Source organism: Calidris pugnax, unplaced genomic scaffold, assembly GCF_001431845.1.
Source record: "Calidris pugnax isolate Ruff unplaced genomic scaffold, ASM143184v1 scaffold103, whole genome shotgun sequence".
Taxonomy (NCBI): Eukaryota; Metazoa; Chordata; class Aves; order Charadriiformes; family Scolopacidae; genus Calidris; species Calidris pugnax.
The window spans coordinates 15,473,207-15,500,163 of NW_015090990.1; the positions used below are offsets into that span (position 1 = coordinate 15,473,207).

Below are 26,957 nucleotides of genomic sequence, written 5' to 3' on the forward strand. Positions count from 1 at the left end.
TTTAGTAGCTCTTAAATCACTTTTTCCTTCAGACTGTTTTGTTGTAACTGCGTTCACCTCCCCTGCTCCCTCCTCTGTTTTGAGGTCGGTCGCCTGTGACAGATACTATGTTCTATCTGGTATGTGCAACTAACCACTTCTGATTTTAGAGAACATGTTTTTAATTAGCTCTCTTCCTCTCCTCTGGTTGCTGAACAGAGATGGCCTCAGGTGGAATTTTTTAATTGTGCTATTGCTGTCTCTGTTACACAAGCTGGAGTTTGGTTTCATAGAGTAACTTTGAGACAAAAATGAGACTTTTTGTAGCAGAATTCACAGGACTGGTCAAAACTTTTAAAAGTCATTTAAACAGTTGTTTTCACATGTATGTAGTAATGTACATAGAAAATTAGGGACATACTGCCCTTCCTCTGTTGGTTTGTCTGATTTCACTACTTTTTTTATTATTTACCAAGTCATTTGCTGACACGTTTGCATGTGGCTCTGCAGTGGTGGTGCTGGAGTTGCCTATTTCTGCTGCCTCATTAGGAACTGATTTTCTGAGATGTTCAGGGGGAGCCAACATGCTTTTCTCACTGGCATCAGTTCTTATGTTCGACTGACCTTTGACTAAGTGATCCAGTTTGCTACTTTGTCAGAAGATTATTATTTTTTTTAATTATTATTACTACGTTTTAATTTTTTTTAATTTTTTTTTTCACTGGGCTAGTTTGCGGCTGGGTGAGCAAGCCAATGGCCTTGTGGAGAAGTCAGACTTCTCCCCAGGTCTGGCATAAGGGGAAGCAGGAGGAGTGTGTGGTGGGTTGGGGGAAGATGGCAGTGTGGGATACCTGCTTTGCCACAGTCAGCTCTTCAGCTTGGCTCACTGAACTGCACTTGAGGTTTGCAACGAGGTAAGCTGTCTCCCTCCTTTTTAGGCCAGGGAAAAAATACTAGGGCACAGAAGAATTATTCTTGCTTTAGAAGTAAAGCGAGAAGCACGACTGAAAACAATGCTGGCACATGAGGCGGCAGTGACTGGAAGACCTGACTGATGGTTTCCTTTACTGTGACAGGCTTGGGATGACACCAGCCTCTTGGCCAGTGCAGGAGAGAGCAATTCTCCACAACTTCATGGGCATTTTCCGAAGTTTATCATGTTGGTGGGTGGTGGGGCTTTTTGTTTGTTTGTTTTTACCTAAGACCTTGCTCTAAGCTATTTAAATATACTCTGGTAAAAGCTATCTCTAGTTTGAATATACCAGCCTCTTATCTATACAACCCCCAGAATCTCCTATCTCCAAGGCAGTGGTTTCCAACATTTGGGTGGGTTCCTGTGAAGATAAATCACATCAGAGGCATGACCTTTATCCTTGGTGCTATTTAAATAGCTTAAATATCTATTGACTTCATGCCTTGTGATTTCAGTTGCTGAAAAGTGAACACTAAAGAAAGGAAGAGTTGACCTACAGTGTATCAGATTGGTGATATCTTCGTTTATAGAGCTCTGCAAATACAGATGGCAATTTTCCAACAAATTCCCCACCACCCCTCCCTCCTGCCCAGTCCTACTGTATTGTGGCTGAATATTTTTGAGAAAGGAATCTATGCATGCATCCATATGGAACCTAGTAAAAGAAAAGAGACTAGTGTCTATTGTAAATGCTAAAGTTGTTCAGGGAAAGACAAAGATATAAGCAAATCAACTGGGAACCACCTTTGTCTGCAAATGTTCCCTAGTGGTTTTTAAGAATACTCTTTAAATAATTTGCCTCTGTAATTCTACATCTACAGATCTACATCTACATCTACAGATTTAAAGTTGGAAGAGAGAATGGAGCAGTAACTGATCAAATCAGGAAGGTGTAACCCAGAGCACCATAGTCTGTTCATTTAATAAAGTAATGTACTTCCATTTGCCCCTTAAAGAGCAGTAGATTCAACATATTAAAGAAAAGTACAGTGAAGTGTATGGGACTCCATGTCTTATACATTTACAAAATGGATCCACTTCCATGGAACTTTGCTCTGGAATAATCTAATCAAAACAAGTTTTTATTCTTTAAAGAGCTGTGGAAAAAATATTTAATGTAAGCAAGTGTGATGCAATGCCTACTTGAGTTTGGGGGTAGTGTGAAACTATGACCAAAGAACTGATTAACTCGCTCATCAACACTTATGAGTTAACTATAGCCTAGTCGCTATGCTGTTCAAAGATCAGAAACACCAAAAACAGCTCTGAACTGGGGCCTGTGGGTCAATGCAAGGAATTTAGAAGTTGTATTCATTTCTTTGAATTTTGTTTCCCCATAGGAATATTAACCAAGTGTTTAAACTACGTATACTGGGTTTTGTATTGTCCTTTGCATTCTGAAAGTGCTAAATGTTATTGTGCTGGTGGCAGATGCAATTCTACAGCTGCGTGATAGTATTATGTGATTGTGGGAGGATACATAGTGCAGGAAGAGAACTTAGTCTTCTTTTCCATTCCTCTAAAATTACATCAAATTGTGTCTTTGAAGATTTCTGACTGTCATCTCAGACACTGCTTCTGCAATAAGATCTATGAGAGCAGACTTCTGTTTATGGAAGATTTGTTGTGTCCTCGAACTATAAAAATCCCTTGCATATGGTCTTTAGTTCCTCTCAGCATAGAGTAGATTGTTGACTATTAAACAAACAAACAAACGTTTGGTAAAGTATAACCTGGCCTTTCTGACATGCCTCAAGCTAGCAAAACTTTAGTTTGAAAATGAAGTTCTGGGATTTTACTTCAAACTTTGATGTGTTTGTCTATTATCATTCTGTATCTTTGTCTGAGCATCCAGATAAAGCTGATAAAGAACAGCTGTCTGTGATTTCTGCCTGGGACTGACTTCTGCCTGGCTGCAAACACCACTGTCTGGTCAGGACACGGGCAGTGAACAGATTTGCCTGGTTTCTTAAACATAATGTCTTATGTTATGAGAGCTGTTCTATGATAATTGCTCTGCTATTTGGAAATGTGTTATCCAGCTCACTAGTTACTGAAAAATCCAATCATCTGTGGTGTTGGTTTTGCTGTATTCTTTTTTTACAAAGCTTCCCTTTTCTTGAGTTGCCAAGTTAAGTTTGTCATAAAGGTGTATGACAATGTATTAGACAACACACTCACATAAAAACCATGCAAAACCCAAACATATTAAAGATTAACTCCTGAATGTGGCCTGATAGTCAGTCTTTTTCCTGGCTATGGCTGGTGGTACAGTGCTGCTGTGAACCATTAACTGCAATTTTGCAGGGCAGAGGCAGCTGCTTTTTGCTGGTGAGGCGATGCCATCTATAATTTGCTTTTATAGGTCAGGGTTTATTTTTGTTAATGTTTGTAAAATGCTTTAAATTAAATGGCATGGAAATTTGTATTATTCCTCCCTGAAAGCTTGTGTAACTTAGAGGAGCCGTACAACTGTAAACCAACAACATAGCCTGTATCCTTAGGAAAGAGTAAAGAACTAGAAATAGGTTGGTTGTGTTTCTGTGATTCCATGCTACTGTTTGCATTATGGCTTCACTTTCGCATCAGCAGGTTGTGGCAGCCTCTGGAAGCAGTAGGTTTTGGACGGCGTTGAAAGGTCTACTGGGTGACTATGGAGATACAGTTGCAGGGGAAAGAAAGCATTCAGCTGGCACGCTAAGCCTCTCTCATGCTGACAAGGGCATAACAAAAGTTTCAGGCTTTCTGCCCTATCTTACTGTATGCATAGCCAGTCATTTTGGTATTTGTCCATAGTACAGCTTCTCGATGCTACTCTACCTTATGAAACTTTTCCAAGATGTTTTTTCTTACCACAGTTATTTCTATAAATGCCCTTTCCAAAGTTGTTATCTTGGGTTAATGTAAACTCTCTCAACTTGAAAAGATAATGTCTCTATTTTGTATTTTAAAAAGTACTGTGTACATTTGTGGTACTATAAAATAATTAGCATGAATAACATAGGATCTCATTTGGGTTATAGATTTTAAGTGTTATGATCAGATTGCAGTGGGATGGGTAGCAGCTTGCAGATTGCGGAGAAGTACCTATCTGCTAGCTTTTGCTTACATATAACAATTCTCACTATTTATCATGATGGTTTGAAAGAAGCTTAATTGTAAATCACTACACGGCTCGGATGTATAGTTTGTTCAAATTGACTGGCAGCCTTTGCGTAAAACAGGCCTGGGGTGGGTGGAACAGCAAAATTGTTGCAGATCAGGACTGAGCTGGATTGGCACAGAGGTGTGGGAAGCTCATTTAATGCAAGTTGTAGCTGGTGGTATCAGTGCTTCACTTTCATGAGCATTGAGCTTAATTTTACTGCCAGCCTGGCAACTTCCCACTGGGATAATGTAATGCAGCTGCAAGATTGTTTTGGCTCTGTGCTAACTCCTTCCTATACCCTTTTAATAGTCTATCTCCTGCCTTTCCCCATCCAGTCATAAAATCTCTCCTAACATTTGCTCTACTTTTAAGCAGTTGATAACAGAGCCAACACCCTTCCATTAAAGTGCACTTTTCAGCAATGAAATATGCTGCTTTTTTGGGAATTTCAAGAGTTGATTTCTCAGCTAGCTACCCTTCATATCACAAGGCTAGCTAAAGTCCAGTTTGAATATTTCTTTGACTACTTAAAAACAGTTCTGAGACTTTTGGAATGGAGTAACAATCTAGCTTGCTTGAGCTTTGTCCCATTTAAAGTGATATAATAAAGCCTGAGACTAACTCCTGGAAGACAAGGCTTCTTCAGGTTCTTAGTCCTGCCTTCTTCACAAAATCAGGACTAATTTTGGCTCTCTAGAGACTAAGTGCATAGTCATGGGTGCTTAGTTTGACCTGATTGTCACAATTGCTTTGTAACAGAAGTAATTATTGATGTTACAATTCATGTATTAGATGTGGTAGAATGAGATTTGTTGTTTTAATCTTAACTAAAAGAGGCTTAATTTCTATTTATCACCCAGCTTTCCATTCTTGACTATCAGTAATGTAAAGAATTTGAAGATATTATAGTAAGCTGCTTCCTTCTTTCATAGCTTCAAACCTAGAAGGACTAATACAGCTTTTAAAATCAGGATAAAGCCTTCTTTCAGGGCAATAAGGAAACCATCAGAATAGGAGTAAGGCAAAGGCAGCTAACTATACTCTGCCTTTGACTGCAACCTTCTTGCTCACAACCTGCAAAAGCCTCCCAATCCATCCTTCCTCGTGATGTTATTTTCTTCCAGAATTTGCCCTTTAAATGAAAATATAAATAGTTTTGGTGTCTTGTGGGGAAAACACAAACAAGTGTAAACTGTAGCAGTGACAAATGTTAGTGTCTGCAGGGGCTGAAGCAATACACCACGGTGGCGAAAACCACACTCTCCTCCTGCTTAATTATTTCCTTACTTTTGTATGGCACATGGGCCAAGGTACCAATTTCTGAGAACCCAAACTGACCTCAGAGGGAAGGGAAAGAGACTGCTTTTGTGTGTCCAATTACCTTTTTTCTTATAAAGTCAGTGATGATTTCAGCTGTAGTTAGTAAGATCCACTTGTTCCTGTTTTCTCTTCTAATGTTCTTTCTCTGTCTTTGCTCTGACAGACCATTCTTGTTGAGGGAGATCTCTTTTTGCCACTTTTGTTGGTGCCATTGTGTTACAGATTGGTTGGGAAGCCTGTTCAAGACCTGCGATTAAGATCTGCAAAAGATCTGTGAGAATTTCTTTGTTTAGGTTTTTTTCTAAGTAATCCCCTGGGCTCGCAGGCAGGCCCTGGTCTTTGCCTTGTGCCTTCCTGCTCTAGCCAGTGGGAGGGTCGGAAGGAGGCAGGGGTCAGACATGGAGGCCCGGGGGAAGAGTTAAATAAACTCTTAGGAGACAGAATTTAAATTTCTAAATGATTGTTCTGGTTTTCAAAAAATGCAGGTGGCCTTCTGTTAGTGGCAAGCTCAGTGTCGCTTGGGACTGACTGAATATTGGGAGATTCAGCTTTTGGGTTGTATTTTTTAAAAACGGTTTGCCCCTGTTGTCTTGACAGTATGGGGTAGGAAAGCAGCAAGAGGTTATCAAATAATGTGTATTGGAAGTAACGGGTTAGTGGCTGGAGGGTGCCAGGGTGCAGTCACCGGCATGTAAAGGCAGACATCTGTAGGATGCTTTGGGTTCCTGGGATATTTTTATGAATGAAAGGTGCTTATGACAGGAATGCATGCTGAAATAGGCAGTGCTAATGGAAACTCTCTACAATCTCCTTATCTTCTCCAGTAAATCTGCCCCTGAAGATAAATGTTTAATAACATTCCTATTTAGTTGTACTTGTTAAAAGTGGTTGAACTAATGACCCATAATCCAGTAGATCCATTTGTAGTGAATAGCACTAAGGGTTCAATCCTATGTTGCTGATTTAGCAAGGTGTCTGCTTAATTTACTGTGTTTCACTGTTGCAGCTCTTGCTTACTGTTCAAACCAAACGATTTACCTGGCACTGAATGTAGCTCATCTTTCAGTTGCAAAAGGGCAATGCTTTCTTTCTTAACAAGAATCTCACGTGCTCTTAGGAATCAATAAATGCATGTGTGAGATAGAAATTTGAGTTGTTGCTTTGCTATGATTTGGTCAGATAACTAATGTGTGTGGCACTAGCAGCGTACCCAAACTTCTAGTGCAAATACCTGTGAATATGAACCTGACATTTGCTTTGGTCAGTAATACCCATGCACTGAAACAGCTTTTTCCTGCAAACGTTAAAGAAAGGTGGAAATGTGGCCAAAGTAAATTTGTATCACACTTCAAACAAATACCTGTGGAATTCTTTCTACTTGGCAAATGAAGCACTCCTAATCACTTCAATGGGAATCTGTCTGGTTTAAGGAATGCAGTATCCTGACCTAAGACCCCTGCTGACACTTACGTAATGAGACCCACTGAACCATGTGGGACTACTTATGCACATGAGTAATTTTATAGATGACGTTGTGCAATGTGCGGGTCCAGGACAGTGATTGTGTCTGAAGTCACTGATTTTTTGATGGCAAAGTAACAGACTTTTGTATTAGGCTGGAGTGACAGTGACCCCAGTCATGTTTTCTTTCTGCGGCATTGAGGATGGTGTCCTCTTCCTTGTAATCTAACTCTTGCAGAGGACAGTTGCTTTCATAAATCCTGAAAAATCTTCCAGTAGCTGTTTACCCACCATTTTTTTTGCTAGATCGAAATGACTGTCTGGCCTTCCAGAAACTTCCTGTAATAAAAAATAAATGCATAAATAAATAAGCCCCCCACCCTTCTGCTGTCATTCAATTATTTGCTTTGTTAGAAAGTTCTGCAGTTCACAGTAACGATAATTGAAGTGGGTGGGACTGTGTGAGGAGACAAATACCTGCTTTTATGAGATACTTCCCTTAAAACTGTTTTCTTTTTCAAGCATTGCTCCCAAGTTTGAGGTGTCTTGTTGCCAACTCAGATATGAGACTTTCTTCTTTGCATCTCTTTATACAAGACATTTGTTGAGGCAACTGGATCCTGAAACCCCAGCTTGTGCTCCAAGGTTTTGCAGCCTCACCAGTAACACTTTATTGAGGACCTGGACTGAACAGTGACTGATAGGAATAATCTTCCCACTGTTACTAAATAGTCTTTAATTTAGTAAATCGGGAGACCAAGTGAGGCCCCAGGGAAGGAGACAGCTAAACAGTGAGAGCAGAAAGATTCCCTTCACAGTCTGAGATTCCTGTGCTTAACATGATAATGGCTGATGTATCAGAAGGTTTACAGCAAAACTGAGGTGTTTTATATGCTTGATTTCAAAAGCTTTGTTATATTTTTTTAAATTGCAAGTGTGTAAAGCAAGCCCAAGGCAAAGAAGGGATGTAGCCTAAATAGGGACTATTGATGCTCTGTCCCCTTTTTTATCCTCCACAATAAATTAGTCTAGTTTTCATCTTGTAACCCTTATGTAAGATCATGCACACCTTCCAGTCTAAGCATTCCTGTTTAAACTTCTACCTTAACCTGTGTTTCCCTGCCTGGTATACTGCATTTCTCTCTTGGTTTAATCTGGCTGGATGCTGATTCTCAAATTTTAATAGAAAAAAAAAAAATTGCTTCCTCAGATGAGACTCAGTGATCCTTGCACCCTGTGTCTTTGGGACTGCCTATTACTGCTAGTTCACTGAAAATTTAATTCTCTACTGAATGTGACAGAGTAGGGTTTAATCTGGATATTTGTACAAATCACAAAGAGGTGTATGTGGGGGGAATGACCAGAGTATTCTAGAAAAAATGCAGAATTGACATAACTGGGAGGAGGGAGAATTGATAAGTTTTGGGCCTACAAGCACTTCTCCAGGTCTGCTAATTACCAACCCACTTAATGTAATATATGCTTATGTTTTCCCATAAGTATTTTATGTATTACTTCATACTGAATTTTATTAGAAGATATAGTTTGCATCTTATTATTCATTTCTTCAGTCAAAGAGGTTTCATATGAATATCTGTAAAATTTGGCTTCAGTTTCAAAAGGCAATTCAGAGCCTCCTGCAATGAAATTGAGAGCATCTTGATCGGAATATACATAGTTTTCTTTGTCTCTGCATACAGTTCTAATAGCATTATTGTTTAAAACAAATAAACCAAAACCACAAACAAAACAAGCAAGCAAGCTAGACTGACAGCCCCAGAAACAGAAATTCTTCTGTTTTCTCTCTTCTGGAAAGGGGACAGTGCCAGTTCCCAGGACCACAAGCTTACTAATATGCAAATAATACCTGAAGACAGGATAGTTCCATGTAGCTCTTAGACTGCTTTAATGAAGCAGGGGCAGTAGTAATGTGGTAGGCTCAGGGATCAGACTGGCCAGGGTCTGGCTAACTTCACGTTGCTGAAGTAAAAATCACGTATCAGAACTCTGTGGAGGGTCTGCCCCCTCTCTCCTGTGTATGCAGGCAACGTAGGGGGTAGGATGCATCTCCTGTGTTTCTCCGTGGGGTGACTGAACTGGGACATTGGGTTATCAGCTGAGGGAAAGCAGCTATCTCCAGCTGACCCCTGTTAGTGGCTGCCTGAGTGCACTTAGACAGGTAGACTCCATAGTTAAGATACTGGCTGCACCAAGAGCAGGGTCACAGTCACAAACTCCTGTAGAAATGACTCAAAACTCTAGATAGTCAATTTTGACATGACATTCCACAGACCAGAGCTTGCCCTTACCCCTTTCATCTGAGACATCTTCACTTCTCAAATTCTTGCATAACCTCACTTGCTGCATCTTGTGTGATAATCTTCCAGTGCTGCTGTGAAACTCAGGAATAACTCGTGAACTTTGCATGTAGTTTTTACCTACTTACTAATTAATAGCTCCCCATAGTCACTCAGACTTCCAAGGAGGCAGTGTAGCTTTTTAGTTCTAAACAGGATGATGTAGGTTGTTTCTTTATAATACACAATTAAAATAACATCAATTACAGTTTTGTGTCTTTTTAAGTACCTATACCTTTTCTGCAATCTACTAACATGAATAAAAAATGCAAAATGATCATATAAGAAGCCTGTTCTAATTATAAGCATATTTTTATCCATATAAAGGACTGTTCTAGTCACCTTGAAATTTCCCTCCAGAGAATGACTGCTAAAAATTTCATGTGTTTTTGCTCTAAAAAGGACCCTGTAGCTGATTGTCCTATAACAATAAATATAAAGACTTTGCCTTATATGTGGTACCATGAGGAAATTCTTGATATTTTGTAGACTGGTAGCATTCACATTTTTGCAGTAAGAGGGCAACTTGGCCTCTGTGACCTGATGATTCTTACTTGTTCTTAAAAAAACCTTCATAAATCTCTTGTGAATCTCTGCTAGAATGGAAAAAAACCCCTATCCTTCACTGTTCTTCAGTAGAGTCTGTTTCTGAATACTTGAAAATTGTAAATAAAATTGAAAAGGCTTTCTTATTCCAACTTTGAAGAAAATCTTTGTTTAGGCTATGACTGACCTGTGTGCCAGTTATTTCAAACTGCTGACTCTAGTTTAGTCTGTTATTCCTTGACAAATGTCTTAGGATTTTTTTTTCCTCAGTTGAAATATTGTCACAGTCAACATGTTAATAGTCAACATCACTGTTTTTGATGCAGTTTGACATAAAAATCAGATTCCTTTCTGTCTTCACTTCTTCTGTAAAATTACTAAACTATAAGAATATCATTAGAAGCATGAAATCATTGTCTCAGGGATGGGTGTCATCCTAAAAAGTTAACGGATGTAGTATCTGAAGGCAGAAAGTGCTATCTGTCCACTCTCTGTAACTTCTAATGTGTGGTGTTGAAGACCCTTCAATGTTGGGACCATCACAGGAAAGGCTCTTTCGTTTTTAAGGAGCTTTTCACTAATGGAAACATTCTTGCTTTTGCAGATGTCTTTGAATCGTGCAGGAACTGAGTGGCTTCTTGCTGTAGAATAGAGAGTGGAAAGCCCCCCACCGAGGACTTGCCTTCTATTCAGCACTGAAGAGCTGCCCGTGGTCCAATGTGGCTGAGATCTGCAGACAAACATACAGAAGGTAAGCTGAGATGACAGGAATGTCTCACTTCAGGGGACCTGGGGGAAGTATGACGACATACGAACAGTGAAAGAACCCGCTTCAGTTGGACTCTCCTCTGAAGTGCAGGTAAAAGAGGAGACAGACCGCACAAGAGTTGGGCGCTTGTTTGGGGGGAAAATTTGCTTAGATGAAGCAAGAACTCCCAACTACAGATGCGTGTCACTGAGGTGTGCAGTGTCATCCCGGGGGTGTCTGGGTGCTAGACACTAATATGGCCATCGGTGTAGTCTGAAGGGAACTTTTGTGAATGGATTGTTAACACATGCAATGTTAAGAGGACTAACTCCACAGAGACAGCCAGGAAAAGCTGAACTATTTCAGTCCCACAAAGAGGTGAGTGTTGGCTGGGGCAAATGTCGCTTAAGAAAAGCGCATTTCAAAGAGGAGCTGGTGCAGAGGTAACTGGCTTCAAAAGGTCTCTGGTGGGCTACTCAAAAGTTTTGCCATTGAGTTCACTGAGGCCAGGATTTTGCCCTGGGAATTAAAATTAGAGAAAGCTACATTCTGGTGAATGATCTCAAAGTGGAGTTTGGAGATTTTTTTGTAGTCTTTGGTTGCAGTGCCTATGGTAACTTGGAATGAAGACGTGTATTGAGTTAGTGATAGCTGCTGCAAGGCAAACCATTTTTGACCTTGTCTTGCTCTCCAAAAATAATCACCATCACATGGATTTAAAGAATAAATTGCCTAATGAGAAAATAAGTATTTAAATTCTGCCCTATGTATTTTAGTTGTTCCTGAGCTTGTAGTGTTTAACTTCTCTGGTTTTGGTGAAAATATTTGTAGGTTTTTTTATAATTGTGCTTAAAAGGATTGTAGGAGTGAGATGATTTGAACAGCATATTAAACTGGGAACCTAGGAACAGATATTTGTGGGAAGAAAAAATTAATGTTAATTGTTGGTTGTAGAGTTTAAGTTTAGATGCACTGGAGACTGTCCATTCTTATTTTTCATTAATTACTGGGTTTTAAGACATGGTTTAATTGACAAATAGTATAATAAGTGTAAACTTTCTCAGAACAAAGACTGCTTTCTAGAAAAATCTGATAATGAAGAAGAAAATATGAACTATACACAACTCTTAGAGTATTCCAGTCAGTTATTTGTATACTATCACATCTTACCACATTAAATATTCACCTTAAAGTTCTTGATTTTAAATGATTATGGGAATGTTGAGTTCCATCTTTGTTGTGTTTTGATCTACTTCGGTAGCTTTGGGGAAAGATCTGAAATACAACTTTTAACATTTTAGAATACAAGTTAGCAAATAAAAGAATTCAAAAATTATTTAAATTATTTGCTTATTTAAGTTCTGGATTCTTGAAAGCTTGGTATACCTGGAGGTTTTTATTGGCTGTTATGGAACTTAAAGGAATAATGCTTATAACTAGAAATTAGAAGAACCTTGGGTTTACAAGCTTGTATTTTTTTCAGTACATAAAACTGATTCTGTTGTCTCCAACAGTAAACATAGAGAAAAATTTAGAATAGTTTCTTGCAAAACTGAAATGTATTTGTGGTTTGGAGTAGATACCTGACATGTTTTGATGAATAAGGGGCATTTTTTTTATTGTTAGTGTGCCTCATGCTGTTCCTATGAAAAGTCCCTCAAACTTATTCAAGTTATAAGCCTTTGAGAAATTTCTGTTTGCATAGTCCAGTGAAATTTGTAAAGGAGAGATGGAAAAAAATTGATTAATATTGCTTTCCTATTCCTTTTATCTTACTGGTTTCCTCCCGATTGCTTCTCCTGGAAGTATGCTTTACCTAGCCCTGTTGTCACTATTCATGTGCACATAATACTTGAAAATCCATAAGTTACAGTTTAATGTAATTATTAAAGATGTGTATTAACAAGTGATCAGAGAAAATGTTTTGCTTTTTATTTTTGCCTTTCGGAACATCAATGGTCAAACCCAATTCCCACTGTAGTCCAAAGCAGGTTTTCTACTTGGGATTACATCCCAGTAGCTTAGTAAGGAATACTCTGTTATGGTTTATTGCTATGATTTAAAAATATCTTAGTGGTTCTAGGAAATCTTAACTTCTGTGACCAGACATCTGACAAAGATCTGTCTCTTTTTTGATAATCTCAGTCAACATCCTGCAACACTAATGCTGTCTGCAAAATAACATTTATCCTTAATAATTTTAACAGAGGGTGAGATACCTTTAGCTTTAATAATGGTTCAAAATTGTTTAAATGCTAGCAGAGGTATTATTTTGGCATACTTTGTTGTTACTTGAAGCTTTATTTTTAGAAGAAATAGCTAATGCTGTTTGCATTCATGTGTTTTTAAAGATTCACCTATGTGACGGTTCTATGTTTCACCTGTGTGACAGGGGTTTTACTCTGAATTCCTTTGTTGTAAAGGAATTTAAAGGATGGTCATTGTATCCGGAAAAGTGCCCCGTGTATAACTGCGTGGCTGGTTTGTAGCTCATAAAAGGCCCTCATATCAAATACTGGAGATGTACAGCTGCTCTTTGCTTCTGAAACCCACTGGAAGAGGTTCTAGGATGTCCCTGATTGCAGATGTAGGTTAAGTTGTTTTCAGCAGACCCCAAGGAAGGCAATACTCATCCATTTGAAGCCCACTGCTTTCCTGTGTGTGGAGTCAGGCCTCTAGAGCAAGACTGGCTGGGAGGCAGAAAGCTCAAGTTGGTGCTGCAGGGGCAGAAGAGTTTCCCTTTTGTATGGAATGAAAAAAAAAAAAGCTAGGCAAAGTTTATCCTTCATATGCATCTATGCCCAGGAAACACAGATGTACAAAAGTCATGTGTGAGTTGTGGAAACATTGACTGTCACTGACTGCAGAATTTTGTTTGAGTCATAGCAAAATTAGTGAACGGTCTTGTAAGAAACTTAGTTAAAATAGGCTTTCTGACTGCCAGCTTTGCATATTTCTCAAGAAAGTAACAAAGAACAGCTTGTTACACTAGGCTGTTTCCCCTACCCCCACTGAGGTTTCCCCTGTATTATTTGGGGGGGTGGGGGAATATGAGCTCTGTGGAGCTGTACGTGTGTAACTGGAGGCATAATTTGACCTTTGAGACCTTTGTTACTGCTAGTGACACAAGAAAAATGAAAGTCACGGTTGATGTTTAGGTACCAGATCAAGTTTGAAAAATGCACAATTAGAGAAAACATAATTTTTGCTGGCAGCTGGCTTTGCTATGACCTGTCCTGGCTTGGGCTGTTAAAGCTCAGGGCAACTTTCACCAATAAAAAGAGGCAGCATAGAGAACATGTAGTTGCAGTAACAGGATAGTGCACAATATCAGGAAAAGAAAGAAGTAGGGAGAATATTTTTTTTTTTTACCTTTTTTTTTTTTTACAGATTGTCTAGGAGTTGATTGATACCCTGTAAGGCAGTGCTGCCTCATCTCTGCTGGCTTGCCTGCAGCTTTTGAGGGTAGAGCTGCAGTGCAGTAGCAGTTTGAACATGCCCTGGCTTTTGCAGAGGGCATTATGAGACTGAGGAGGGACTGAAGGGCTGGGGAGTTTCTGGCTTGTGCCATCTCTGTGTCCCAGGGAGGGTCCAGAGGGCTCTTAGGTCAGTGTGGCCTGACCTGCAGCTTACATGGCTGTCATACCCAAAGTGGGCTTTGGTCAGGAAATCTGGCCCACGTTTCTAATTATGAAGCCACATGCTTCTGCAGTAATCTTCCTCTTAAAGCTTCCCAAACTCAAACTGCATTGAGTGTGGTACTGCACCAGTAATCACTAGCTGTGCTGCTTGTCATTGAATCCTAACACGCTTCCTGTTTATTCCTAAGAGATTTCTCGGAGGCACAAGTTCTGTTTGTTGCTGCTGTTGTTTGCATTTGTCACTCTTGGACATCATTTTGTGTACGCGATGGCCTTACCAGAAACAAGACCTACTCCTTTCCCATAAACTAGCCTGCAATGTAGTGTTTTGGAGGTTGCATAACTTGTCTGTCAGAAGATGATTCGCGTTGGCTGGCTGAGACGCATAGCAGAAATACCTGAGCGGATTACAAACTAGCTGCCTCTTCCTTTTTTGAGGCTCTGCAAGGGAAAGGAACACATGGTTTACAGTTGGCAAATTCCAAGGCAGCTTTGATGCTCGTCAGCATACAATATCCCCAACCCCTCCATAGCTGTGCTGCAATCTTTCCTGTTGTTCGGGACAAGTGAGCTTGCTGTGCAGACATTGGCAGAAATGACTGAATGAGAAGAAGGGATTCTGTCCCGGTGAGAAAAATGTTGACTGGGTCCTGTTCTTCAGTTTTTCAAGACTGTCTGAAATTTCAGAGTTACCCATGTGAAAAGAAAAGTGATCTTTGGATTGTTAGTGTTGACCTTCATCGGGATAGAAGCTGAACGGAACAGGAATATCTGCATTATGGACAGACTCCTATAATGATGGACACACTACTTTTTCATCAGGAACCATGATGAGGCTACCTAGTGAAGTGCTTTTATAATATTCTTGAGAACATAAAAACAAGCAGTGTTAGCAATCTGTATTATCAAAGCAGAAGCATTTTTTTAGAGAAAGGACTCTCGCATTCTTAGAAGCACTTAAAATAATTGTTTACATTGTCATCTGGCAATTCAGAGAGCGACAAGGCTGAAAAGGGCTGGGTGATCTGTAGCAGAAAACTAAATCCCCTTTGATAGGTCTCTTCAAAAGTACGGATTATTTTCCTTTAGGTTAAGGTTTGGTCTTTTTCAGCAAGGACTACCAAAATGCAACTCTGTATCACGATTGGGTGCTCAGTTCAAAACCTCATGTACAGGATATTTTCGTTGGTGATCCACAGGAGTGAGACTCCTGAATGTATATACAAATTAAAAGTAGTGTACAAAATAGGATCTCTTATTTGGATTTTCCATGCCCTTCTGCCGCTTCTCTAAACTTCCCGAGTTGAGGTATATTTCTTCAGTCTCTCTTCTTTCTGGTGTGGGAGTGGCTTCTGGGATGGGTACTAAATGACCAGTGCTTTTGGGGGTGAGCCTGGTGTGGAATCCAAAGCTCCCAGTTGACAAGAGCATATATTTTTTAGGCATGTAGCAAAACGCCCGCCTGCTGCACTGAATGTGGTGGCTTTGCTGTGTATAATTTTCTTATGGAAAATCTTTGGAGTTTAGTTCTACCACTAATCTTTTTTTTTTTTTCCCTGTTGTTTTTCCTCAGTGAGTTATTAACTTTCTTGCCAAGATTTGCCAAGCCCTGCACGTTGAGCATGAGATGTGCAATCAGTTCCTGTGCCAGAGTTTTACACAGTTTGCAGTGAATGTGGCAGCTTTTATCAGCCTTGCTTTCATCCATTATGTGGATGAAAGCCTTGCTGGCTTCCAGGCTTCCTGCTTCTCACGCAATTCTCTTTCTTCCACACCAAAAGTGCCAGGTATCTTACCTGGCACGTGACGGCCTGCAGCAATGGGCCAGTTTATGGGCTCACTGTGTGCAAGATGCATTTTGATCTGGGGATCAGGCAGGTCTGCTGCATTTGGATTCTGACAGAGGGGATCCAGCACCGAGCTGAAGTTGGGGGCTGGGATACCCTTGCCTTGTGCACTGGAAAGAGGGAAAAACTCAAACCCTCGACTGGATTGTCCTACTACGTAGAATCAGAGAATAGTTTGGATTGGAAGGAACCTTTAAAGGTCATCTAGTCCAACGCTGCTGCAGTGAGCAGGGACATCTTCAACTAGATCAGGTTGCTCAGAGCTCCATCCAACTTGACCTTGAACGTTCCCAGGGATGCAGCATCTACCACCTCTCTGGGCAATCTGTTCCAGTGTTTCACCACCCTCATAATTAAAAATTTCTTCCTTGTATCTAGTCTAAATGCTGCTGCAGTGAGCAGGGACATCTTCAACTAGATCAGGTTGCTCAGAGCTCCATCCAACTTGACCTTGAACGTTCCCAGGGATGCAGCATCTACCACCTCTCTGGGCAATCTGTTCCAGTGTTTCACCACCCTCATAATTAAAAATTTCTTCCTTGTATCTAGTCTAAATCTAACCTCTTTAATTTAAAACCATTGTTCCTTGTCCTGTCACAACAGGCCCTACTTAAAGAGTCTGTCCCTATGGTTTTTATAAGCCCCCTTTAAGTACTGAAAGGCCACGATATGATCTCCCTAGAGCCTTCTCTTCTCCAGGCTGAACAGCCCCAACTCTCTCTGCCTGTCTTCACAGGAGAGGTGCTCCAACCCTCTGATCGTTTTAGTGGCCCTCCTCTGGAGCTGTTCCAACAAGTCTATGCCTTTCCTGTGCTGAGAACTCCAGAGCTGGATGCATTACTCCAGGTGAGATCTCTCTAGGGAGATCTCACTTCTGTGCTGATGGAAATATTGGAATATATAAAGATGTGTATGTATAAGGTATATAAAGGAGTTCTAGTCCTCTTGATTTTCCTGCTTTTTCAACAGTATCTGGCACATGTGAACATACAGAAATGAATTCCCAACCCCCTTTCCCTCTACATACAAGTTAAAAACAGTTCATTAAATTCCCAGGACTCCTACTAAAAATATCACATTAGTCTCCATGGCTTAAACAAAAGCAGTAATTATAAATTTGTTTCATAGAACAAACATGCAGCAGTGACTTACCTTTTTGTTCCTCCAGAAGGGCACCATGTTCAATTTCTACAGAGATAGCCTTGGAAGTGCTGTCTGGAAGGACATTGCTGCTGGGAGCTTTAGCACTGGCCCTGCTCTCCTGGAATGCTGGACCTTTCTTTACAACTCTAGATAGCAGGAGACCTAACACTAGGATGCTATTTTGGGTACATAGCTTATCATCTTCAGGAGAAAAGCTATAGCAGGGAAAATAATGAAATGCTGCGTAAATTAGGTAAGCTTCTAAACAGGAAAAACAAAACCCAATAATCCAAAGAAAACCTTTAGAAATTAATAAATATGGAAGGTAACTTGTGATTTCCACACTGGTAATCTCTATCCGTAGCCATCTAATTAATCTTTATTTTTGTAGGCATTTACAGGTGGTGTTTCTTTTACAATTACCAATCTGGAAAGATGAGCAATTGTAGTAACTTAAAAGAAATTCAATTAGTGTTTGTTATACAAGTACAGAACAGGGGATTTTGCTACAAAATTTAAGTAATTTATCTGCTGCTGCATTTATAGAAGCATGTAGAAAAGCATTTTAATGGTATCCTTTTGAGAAATGATAATAGACACCATGTTTTTCCTTTGCTCTTAGAAATAACTGTTCTGTCTTATTCCACTGGGTAACTGGTGCACTGTTGAGTGCTGAATTTTTAATGTCGATCACTAGCTTATAGAAAAGAATTTCTGCCTTACTGGCCTTAATACTTGTTAAGCATTAGGTGCATAGCTAAGCTTTTTGTTACCATATGGATATTCTGCGTCAGGGCTTCGTTTCTAGAAACAACTTACTTGCTATAGAGAAAGTTTTAATTAGGAAGTACTAATTAATAGACTCCTTTCATAAATCTAAAAAACTCTAGAAAAATCTGTGTGCATTTCAGTCACATGAATAGCTGCATAGTAGCACAAACACTCTTGAGAGAGCCTTACATGAGTTAACTTCAATGCTGTAAATATTTTTTGCTTGTAATTTATCTTTCCTAAAAGCTATAAACTGCGTGTAATTGTGGTGCTGAGGGATGCTGGGCTGTTCAATAGGGCGCATGCAGAGCGCCAGGAAAGAGAGCGCTTGCTCTTCTGGCTCAGTTCCTGGTCAGTTTGCTCATTCACTCTACTAAAACTTCCCCTGAAGGTTTTGGTACAGTATGGTGTTAAAAGCATGTGCGATGTCTTCCACATCTCATCAGAAATGACCACAGCTTAACAAAGATTTGAGAGCATTATAATTATGCACACATAAAATCTTGTCTTGAGCCTTCTAAAGTGTTGGTATGAACTAATGCTGCAGCAGAGAGGTGGTAATCAAACTTTGCTGTCGTGTGAACAGTGTAAAATGTAGATGCAGAGCACAGTGCAGGTATATTTCAATTGGAAGTTATTTTGGACTGTCTGATGTGCTTGCAATCAGGTGCCATTCGCTGAGGGATGAGATTTAGTGGTAAAAAATTAGGAACTTACTAGTTTTATAACTGAAATGAAGTTAGTAGGATTTAGGCAGTCCTTTTTGAAGTAGGCTGACTGGCTTTTCGTGTAGTGGCCCTTCGTGCTAGCATTTATCCTTCTTGCTTCTGCCTTCCTCTCCTCCTGAACAAACACTTGATTGTCTGTGGGGATTGGGTGAAGCTACCTTGATGCATGCCTGGATGGCCTCCAATGGCCATCTGGTGCTGCTTAGCTGTACCTTCTGGACCAGAAATGAGATCATACAGGGAAGGAGCCAACAAGTTCTCATGGCCACTGATCTCTGGCTTGCATGTGTAACAAAGAGCTCCTGGAGTAATGGAGGTAAATGAAATGGAGATACTAGTCAGTGTTTTTCTGACTCATTCACGTAACCAGCTTACTGGAAAAAATAGTTTCCGAATGGCTATGTTCCTGGGTTTTTTTTTGTATTTTTTTGAGGAGACTGGACTTGGCGAAGTAAGAATGCACAATAGCTCTGTATGGTATCTTTAAATTTTTCTTGATATCAGGGTCCTGACAAATACAACTTAGTTCTTCACCCTTGTGCAACACTGAACTGGCAATTGCCAACTAGGATAGCCCACCAGGCTGGAGTCAAATTAGGAGTACATGCTAATGTTTGGTTTAGCATTTCTAATCTGAGAAAGTGGGGAAAAAATTGTATATGCTGCATGTGTGACATAGATGTGACTATTCCTATTTCATTGCATGGTGTGCATCTCCATGCAGGTTTTTCTCTTCTCCCTCAGCTATCTGATTATTAAGTAACAACAGACATTTTACTGATATCTATGACTATTAATGGGACTGAAATGTCTTTTATACTGGTAAATGAATATAACTCGTAAAAATGATCACAAATTGAATATTTGTGGAATCCAGCCCAAAAGTAATAAGGATAGTGCTTCTAATTTTTGTTCCTAGATGTGTATCTGACACGCATTTATTATGGAGTGATAAACACCTATTCGATGAGTTTTTCTGCTAGATTTTTTAAGTAACACTGTAAATTAATTGACTATACGGATTATTATGATAACCTGTGTTATACTACATTATATTTATCATATTTCCTGGAATTTCCTTTTCTAGTATGTCAAAATATTTTAAGAAAGCAGCTGTAAATTATTTTTTTTGTTGTTGTTGTCGTCGATCTGGTGTGCTTTTTCTGGGAGTGGGTGTCATTAGCCATATGAAAATGATTCCTCTTAGCTGTAAAGTCTGCCTGAGCAGCCAGGCAGATGAGAGTGACAGTCACGATAGAGGGAAAAGTACAAGTGAAGACCAGAATCCTAGGGTTTATGTTACAGATGCAGGCTGCCTCCTAATGACCTCTTTTAGTTCAAAAACTCTGTGAAAGCACAGGCAGGAGAAGGAGTGGTGAAACTGAGGAGGCCAGGAGATGAACTAAAGGGAAAGGTAGGACTGTGGTATACATGGGAAAACTCTCTTGCTGTTTTTAGTTTGCAAAGTCCTGATTTTGTTTGGGTTTTTTTCGTATCATGCCTGTGGTTCAAGAGTCACATTAATGCCAGGTATACTGGGGAAAGTCATTGCCTTTTCAAGTAGGTGACAAGGGGAACAGTTTTCAAATTTTGCATTTAAAGGGGAAAAAAAAAACCATTTAAGCATTAAACAATGATTGCTGAGAAACAGCTTCAAACCAAGCTTTCCCTAGGTATTTCTATTTTCTTATTCACAAAACAAATTCAAAACCCTATGCCATCTCAAGTAATGTATCCCAAAAGCTGTCATTCTATCGATGTAAAATGTAATCTAACTCTTAAGAGATTTGTTTAAAAACAAACAAAAAAACAACAACAAAAAACCAACCCAAACTTAATACTGCCAGTTGTTGAGCTGAAGTGATGGCTCTGCTTACTTGGAGAAGCAGGAGTTGAGATGCAAGTATGACTGCAAGGACTGGCAGACACAGGTCTTCAATGTTCTGAGCTGGTGATATTAAGCTCTTTAGTTGTGAAAAGAGGAGATGACCAGATGGCTATGAACAACTTGGTTTTCCAGGGAGCAAAGATATTTCCCCATCCTTCTTTTTTTGTGCTGTGTCAATGCTGATTGCAATGAAAGACATGGCTATTGCTTTGTTAGTATGTGGGGGGGGAAAAGGACAAGTGCAATGTACCTGCTGGAGGACCTGCTTATCTCAGGTCTTTTCTTTGTCTGTATTGCCTAAGCTGAGAAATCTGTCGTCTTAACATTTTCAGTCTTTGTTGCCTTGGCAGCCCAGATTCCAAATCTGATCTTTCTTCTGGCAGTGTGTAATGTTGCAAACTAAGCGTGGGAGGGCCACATGCGATCTGCGGAGTTCTGTGATGAGCCCTGTGGCCCTCTGTCTTTTTGTAAAGAGATACGGCCCTCGGAGACTACGCGTCCCAGCAAGCAGTGCTCCATTTTGATCTGATAAGAACATGCTCAAATCTAGATGTGCATTGCATGTTAGGGCGTGCTAGTTACATGAGCCACACCTCGGCATTCAAGATAAAGGTGGCTGCAGACTGCTCCAACCAACGCAAAGAGGTGCAGCTCTGGCCACAGGCTGGATTTTTATTTTTTATTTCTTTTCCTCTGCTCTTCATTTTAAGGCATTGTCTTTATTTCCTATCCAGTATTGCAATGGGATTCTGGTATATAGGATGATAGCTCACCTTTTTGAATAACTCTACTTTTTTCTGGGTTCTCCCCGATGCTGCTTTTACCTCCTCTAAGATGGCTGCCCTCATATGATGTGCTGGAATGGGCAAAACTTTTGGAAATGGCTGATTGCTTCAAGAAAGGGTGATGTTGCAAGACAACCAGCCCAGTTTTTACTTGCTGAAGAGAACCTGGCTCATTCAGACAAGCTTTGGCTAAGCAGTCTGAAGTTTGAGGTGGTTCATCTGATACAGGTTTTTTTTTTTTAAAGTTTGTCCAATATGAGGAAAGACTCTACACTACTTTGACATGGACAGCTGAGGAAGGAGCTTTGACACATCTTTCTTTGAACATGAGCAATTTAAGACACCTGCTCTGAAATGCCTTCATGTTAAGAGTGCAAAAGCTGACTCTGCTTGGATGCAGTTCAGGATGGGAGCAATCCCTTGCTTTCAATCTTAGGCTAGATACATGCAAACCATCTAGTAACGTAGCTTACTTCTCTATAGCGATCCTTTTCTGAATCCTGGTCTTCAGCTGGGACTTCATCTGAACAAGCAACGGCCTGACCAGGAGCTCCTTGGAGGCTTCACTGTCTTTCAGATGTTTCTTAGGGTGTTTGTTAACCCTGGGTGGCTCTTCTGAGATGGTATTGTTTCTGATACCTGTTGTAAAATACAAACCCGAGATGTCGAGTGCCCTGAACTATCTCTCATCTTTATTTCTTGCTTTGTAGTTTTGTTCAAAGAAAGTTCAGTAAAGCAAAGAGCTTTTTTATTAATATTCTTTTAAAATCCAGATAAATATTGCTTACCACCACAAGAATGGCCGTATCAGGTTGACCAAAACTCCTGTTTCACCTAGTATTCAATCTCAGTCCATGGTCAATAAAAGGTAAAAAGTAGAAATTACATTAAATGTGAGAAAAGAGCTTCAGATTGGAGTGCTCTCCTGCTTAGGAACTTGGATTTCCTAAGTTAGCAGTTGCTGCTGGATCATGGTTATGCTTCAGTTCCTGCCAATATATTCTCTGTCACCCTGCATCCTATATATGCACTTTTACACATTTAACATAAAAAAAAAACCCCACATTACTACTTGGATTTAGTTCTTTGTGATGCTGTATAGTATGTGTATTACATGAAAAGCTGCATGAAGCAAATCAGATGTCATTACTCCTTCCTGCTTGATGTTTGGTATATTTTGAAACTTGGTGATAATTCTCAAGACTGTAGTTTGGTCATGTATTAGCTCTATTTATAATTCTTATTGAACCCAGAGATCTGGCTGTTGTCTCTACCTGATAAATAATGGAATCTTTGGCTATTAGAGTGAGGATAAACACATAAATAAAGAAGAACCGTGAATAAGTACCTGGTCAACAGAGGTGACAGTGAATAAAGATACCTGTTAAACCCTCAGCACAATAAAAGCAAGCACATTTGGCCTGATTCAGCATCTGAAGAACTTCCACTGATTCCAAAGGGATACCTTGTTTGCCTGCATAATATGAATTCTTACCTCTGTATCATTTTTCTTTTTTTTTCCTTTTTCGTTTTTTTTTTTATTTTGCTCCTCTCCCCCCCCCGTGTGGGTATGTGTTTTTTTTTTTCCCCTCTCTCTTTCTCTCTTTTTTCCTTTTTTAGCATAGCTATGTTAGTTGATTTGCCTCCCTTTCGCAGCCCTGTTTTCTGTAAGAACAGCTTCGTGGAGAGGAGTGGCACCACTATATACTAGGAACAGCCTATTGGGTAAAGGTTGATCCAGTGCTTTTAAAGGAATAGCCAGCTGCAGAAACGTGGGTTTCTCCAGAGGAATACTGTAGTAAGGAAAGTCAAAAAGTCTCTGACGCATACTTTGAGAAGTCTCACCAGTCCTCTATTCTTATTATAGGGCATACTTGTTTTGCTTCCACTGCAAGGCATATTGTTTGGCATATTTGGCATATTTTTTAACCAGAGCAAATTTTAATGAATTTATACCTGCAAGTAAACCTATCAAACTGCTGCACTGACAAATTTATCATGGGGTTTCTGTACAAGCCTCATTTTATTCTGACTTTCTGGCAGATGTGAGTCTTTTCCCCTAAGGCATTTCAACTGTGCTGTCTCTTCTACTCCTGGATATTCTCTTGCTCTCTCTGACTCCACCTCAAATATGTCTGTATCTTAGGACCTGGTTATCCTACTGTTGTCCCCTGGTGCAATTACAGCATGATTAAAATATGCAGTATGGCTGGGACCTTGATCGTGTTCTAACAAGAATATAACCGTAGACATATAGCCCGGTTACAGTGTTATAACAATGTCAGGGAACAACCCTGCTCATCTTCGTAGCATGGGGTGGGGCTGCCAGTGCTTTTCCTTGCCATATTTCTAGTCACACCACTTACTATTATTGTATTTCAAATATCATTATCCCAGGTGCCTACATCAGCCTCAGGGATGAACTTACAAATACCTGTACACAGCCTTTCCAGCATTTTGCTGCTGTCTGCAGCTCTAAAGGAGTAGTAATATGCACTTTTTAGTTTCCCCTTATTTTCAAAACATTAAATACTTGTGGAGTTACAAACCCTATTCTAAAAAAGCACATATACTTATTTGTTATATATTTTAATTCTGGGACCCAGAGTTCAGAGGCCAATGTCTAACGAATGGTTTGCAAAGACTTTTTCCTTAAGGATAAGCAGTCCACTAACTAACCATTCATAATTTCTTCTTTTTTTTTACTTTTGGCCCCTTCCTGGGAGGTGTCAAATACTATGTGCTGTCAGAGATGAGATTCTGGACCAGATGAACCACTGGTTTGTCTCAGTTCTGCACATACTTAAGTTATGACCCCTGAGACTATTTTATAAGCTATTCCAACTACAGAAACATTAGAAAAACAACAAAAAAACCTCACAACAACAACAACAAAAAGCCAACTAAAACAAAAAACCCAAACCGCATACACACAAACCAAAAAACTCACCTTTCTGTGTTCCTCCATTACCACATCTCATTCTGAGCCTGTGGAAGATGGGATAGGAGGGAAAAAAACCCCTGTTTTCATTAAGTCCTTTAACATTCATTAAGTACTTTGACATCCTAGCTCTTCACATATCGTTGTTTAGCTAGGAAAGAATGGGAGATGGCATAAAGAGGAATGGCAGATAAAAACATGTCAGTGCTTCTAACTGGGAGACTTATCCTGCCCCTGAATCTGTCATGGAAAAACGGCACTGCACTCCAGATGCCCCTGTGGAGGAGGAATATTTCCTCATTGCACTTATAAATGTGTTGCATTGCAACAGAGCTTCCTTCCTATGGAGCATTGCCCCACACAGCCATAACAATTAGGTTGTGTGTACTCGGCTTGAGACACATTCCCTGTGCCCTGTAGTAACAGCTAACAGTGACTGCAGTGCCCAGCAAATCAACGCTTCCTTATATGCTACATGTCTATAAGTCTTGTCAATCTTCAGGAATCTATCAAGTTCAGGAAAAATATGTTTGCTCTATGGCATGGAAAAAGCCAAGACATTTCTTATCATTGTAGGGCTTCTTTCTTTCAGGAAAATACTTTCCATAGAAAGTGGCATGGGATTTCTCACTCAGAAGATGAGATGTTGATAGTGATGTTCCTAACAAAATTCCGTGTGGGTTTGTTTAGCGTCTTAATGTCTCTTGGATTTTGTATAGTTCTACTCATCCCTGTGCCTGTGCTCTGCCATAGCAGCCCTTGTGACTTGGAAAGCTTTTAGCTGTGTGCTCTAGGAGACAAGAGAAGGAAAACTTTTGTAGAAACACAGAACAGTGTGCTATTCTATCCCTTCTGGGATCAATTTCCATATTTTCTTTGAATTTTTGTCATTTGACTTGAAGATGGTCTTCATTTTCGACAAACCTGAAGTGATCTGCAGAAAGCAGATACTCTTTAAGAAGTTGTGCTTAGTCCAAAACCCAGTTTCCAATCAAAAAGATCTTTTATAGAAGGTTTTGGGGTTTGTTTTTTGTGTTTTGGTTTTTGTTTTGTTTTGTTTTAATCTGAGTTCTATTCGCATGTTTGTTTCTTAGCTGGCATGTTTTTTTGCTGGTTTAGTGAGCTGAATCAGCTGTTCCCGGAATCAAATGAATACCACATCAGGCACAAGGGGAACAAGACTAGAGCAGGAAAGAGAGGGAATAAGTTTTAAGTTTTTCTGTTCTTTGTTTCTAGCTATAGTGCTTAAATAGATAACTTTTTTTTTTTTTTAATCCTTTTCCTTCGCAGTTTATACACACCATTTAGCCAAGGAATTGTGCTCGGTCTCAAGATGGGCTTGACAACACTTTTGTTGACTTCAATGTAGTACATTAAGATCCCCTAAAGGTGACACTTGGGTACATTTATGCAAGATATTTTTCTTTTATGATGTCTTTATAACTGTTTTCAGTATGTTATTTATAAGCAGGCATATTATTCAATAGTGTGAATAGTAACACTATTTAGGAAAATAATCCTACAGTTTTGAGAAATAGACTTTAAGACAAGAGCATCATAAACTTCACTTCCATTCTCTGTATCATCTCGGCACAGTCAGGGAGCCCCAAACATTCTATTTTCTTTTAAGATTTTGGATGTTTCTAGTCTCTAAACACCTTCTAGTGTATGCTAAGCAACGTGACTGCCATCTGTTTTGAGCTGAAGCCAGAGTATATACTAGCACAATTTTTGTTGTAAGACAGACTCCATCATGCCCATTCAATCCCAGTCCTGGGGGTACCTGAGGGCACTCAAACCTGCAGGCCAGGAACTGACTGAGTGGCAGCAAAGCAGAGCAGCGAACAAGCAGCTCAGGTTGTTGAAGGACTCCTGAACAGGAGGCAATTTGGCTCCAGGTAGAGTCCTTTGCAGTCCTCAGTCTCCATTCTCTCACTAGTGCTCAAACAGGTACTTGGCCTCTTCTCCTGCCAGGTGTTTCTTGGCTTCCATAGTTTTCTGCAAGCTTTTCTCTGTCCTCAGGCTCCTTTAGAAACAAACGCTGTTCTATAAGAAAGAATTCTGAGGTCTGAAGCAGAAGTGCAGCATCTATGGGAGATCAGAGTAAGTCTAATATTTTTTTAGGATGCAATGTTGTGGGTTTACATCCTTGTCCAACACTGAGAACTATGTTGCCTCGTAAAATAGTAGGTTGTGGCTTTGGCTGCAAGAATCTATCCATTGTGGTGCATCTGGTGACAACTGAATGATCCTGGTCTATGAATTCACGAAGAAGTTGATATGGCTGGGCTTCAGCAGCCTGCGTGCAAGGACAGCATTTGAGATTTGATTCTTGAGCAGTGCAAGGAAAGCTCCTTGTTTGCTCTCTAAATGTGCATGGGCACAGGTTAAGTTATAATCTAATTGAGAATTCATGCTGTATTCCAGGAAGTGGTGTTTTGCTTCATCGATTTTGTTTTTCTTTAAGGTGTTGACCAGTACTTTGGAATTTAAAACTACGTATCCTGAAGAACGCATAGAAACGTAATTTGAATGCAAACTGTATTAAGCGCTCACATCCTGTATCCTAGCAGGAATTTCACCAAACAGGGGAGGTATTCATTGAACTAGGAGCAAAGCAATGTCAAGTTGAGAAGGAAATTACTATGGAAATGAGTTTTAAAAGCCTGAGGCAGATGTAG

General features: G+C 39.9%; 1 protein-coding gene across 1 annotated transcript in view; it reads left to right on the top strand.

Moving 5' to 3' along the window:
- The window catches only part of LOC106895182 (endogenous retrovirus group K member 18 Pol protein-like), a 151,891-nt gene that overhangs the window by 21,654 nt on the left and 103,280 nt on the right, over window positions 1-26,957 (top strand). Inside the window, 1 exon segment of the mRNA XM_014954383.1 lies at window positions 10,389-10,535. The gene's annotated coding sequence lies outside the window, so the exon portion shown is untranslated.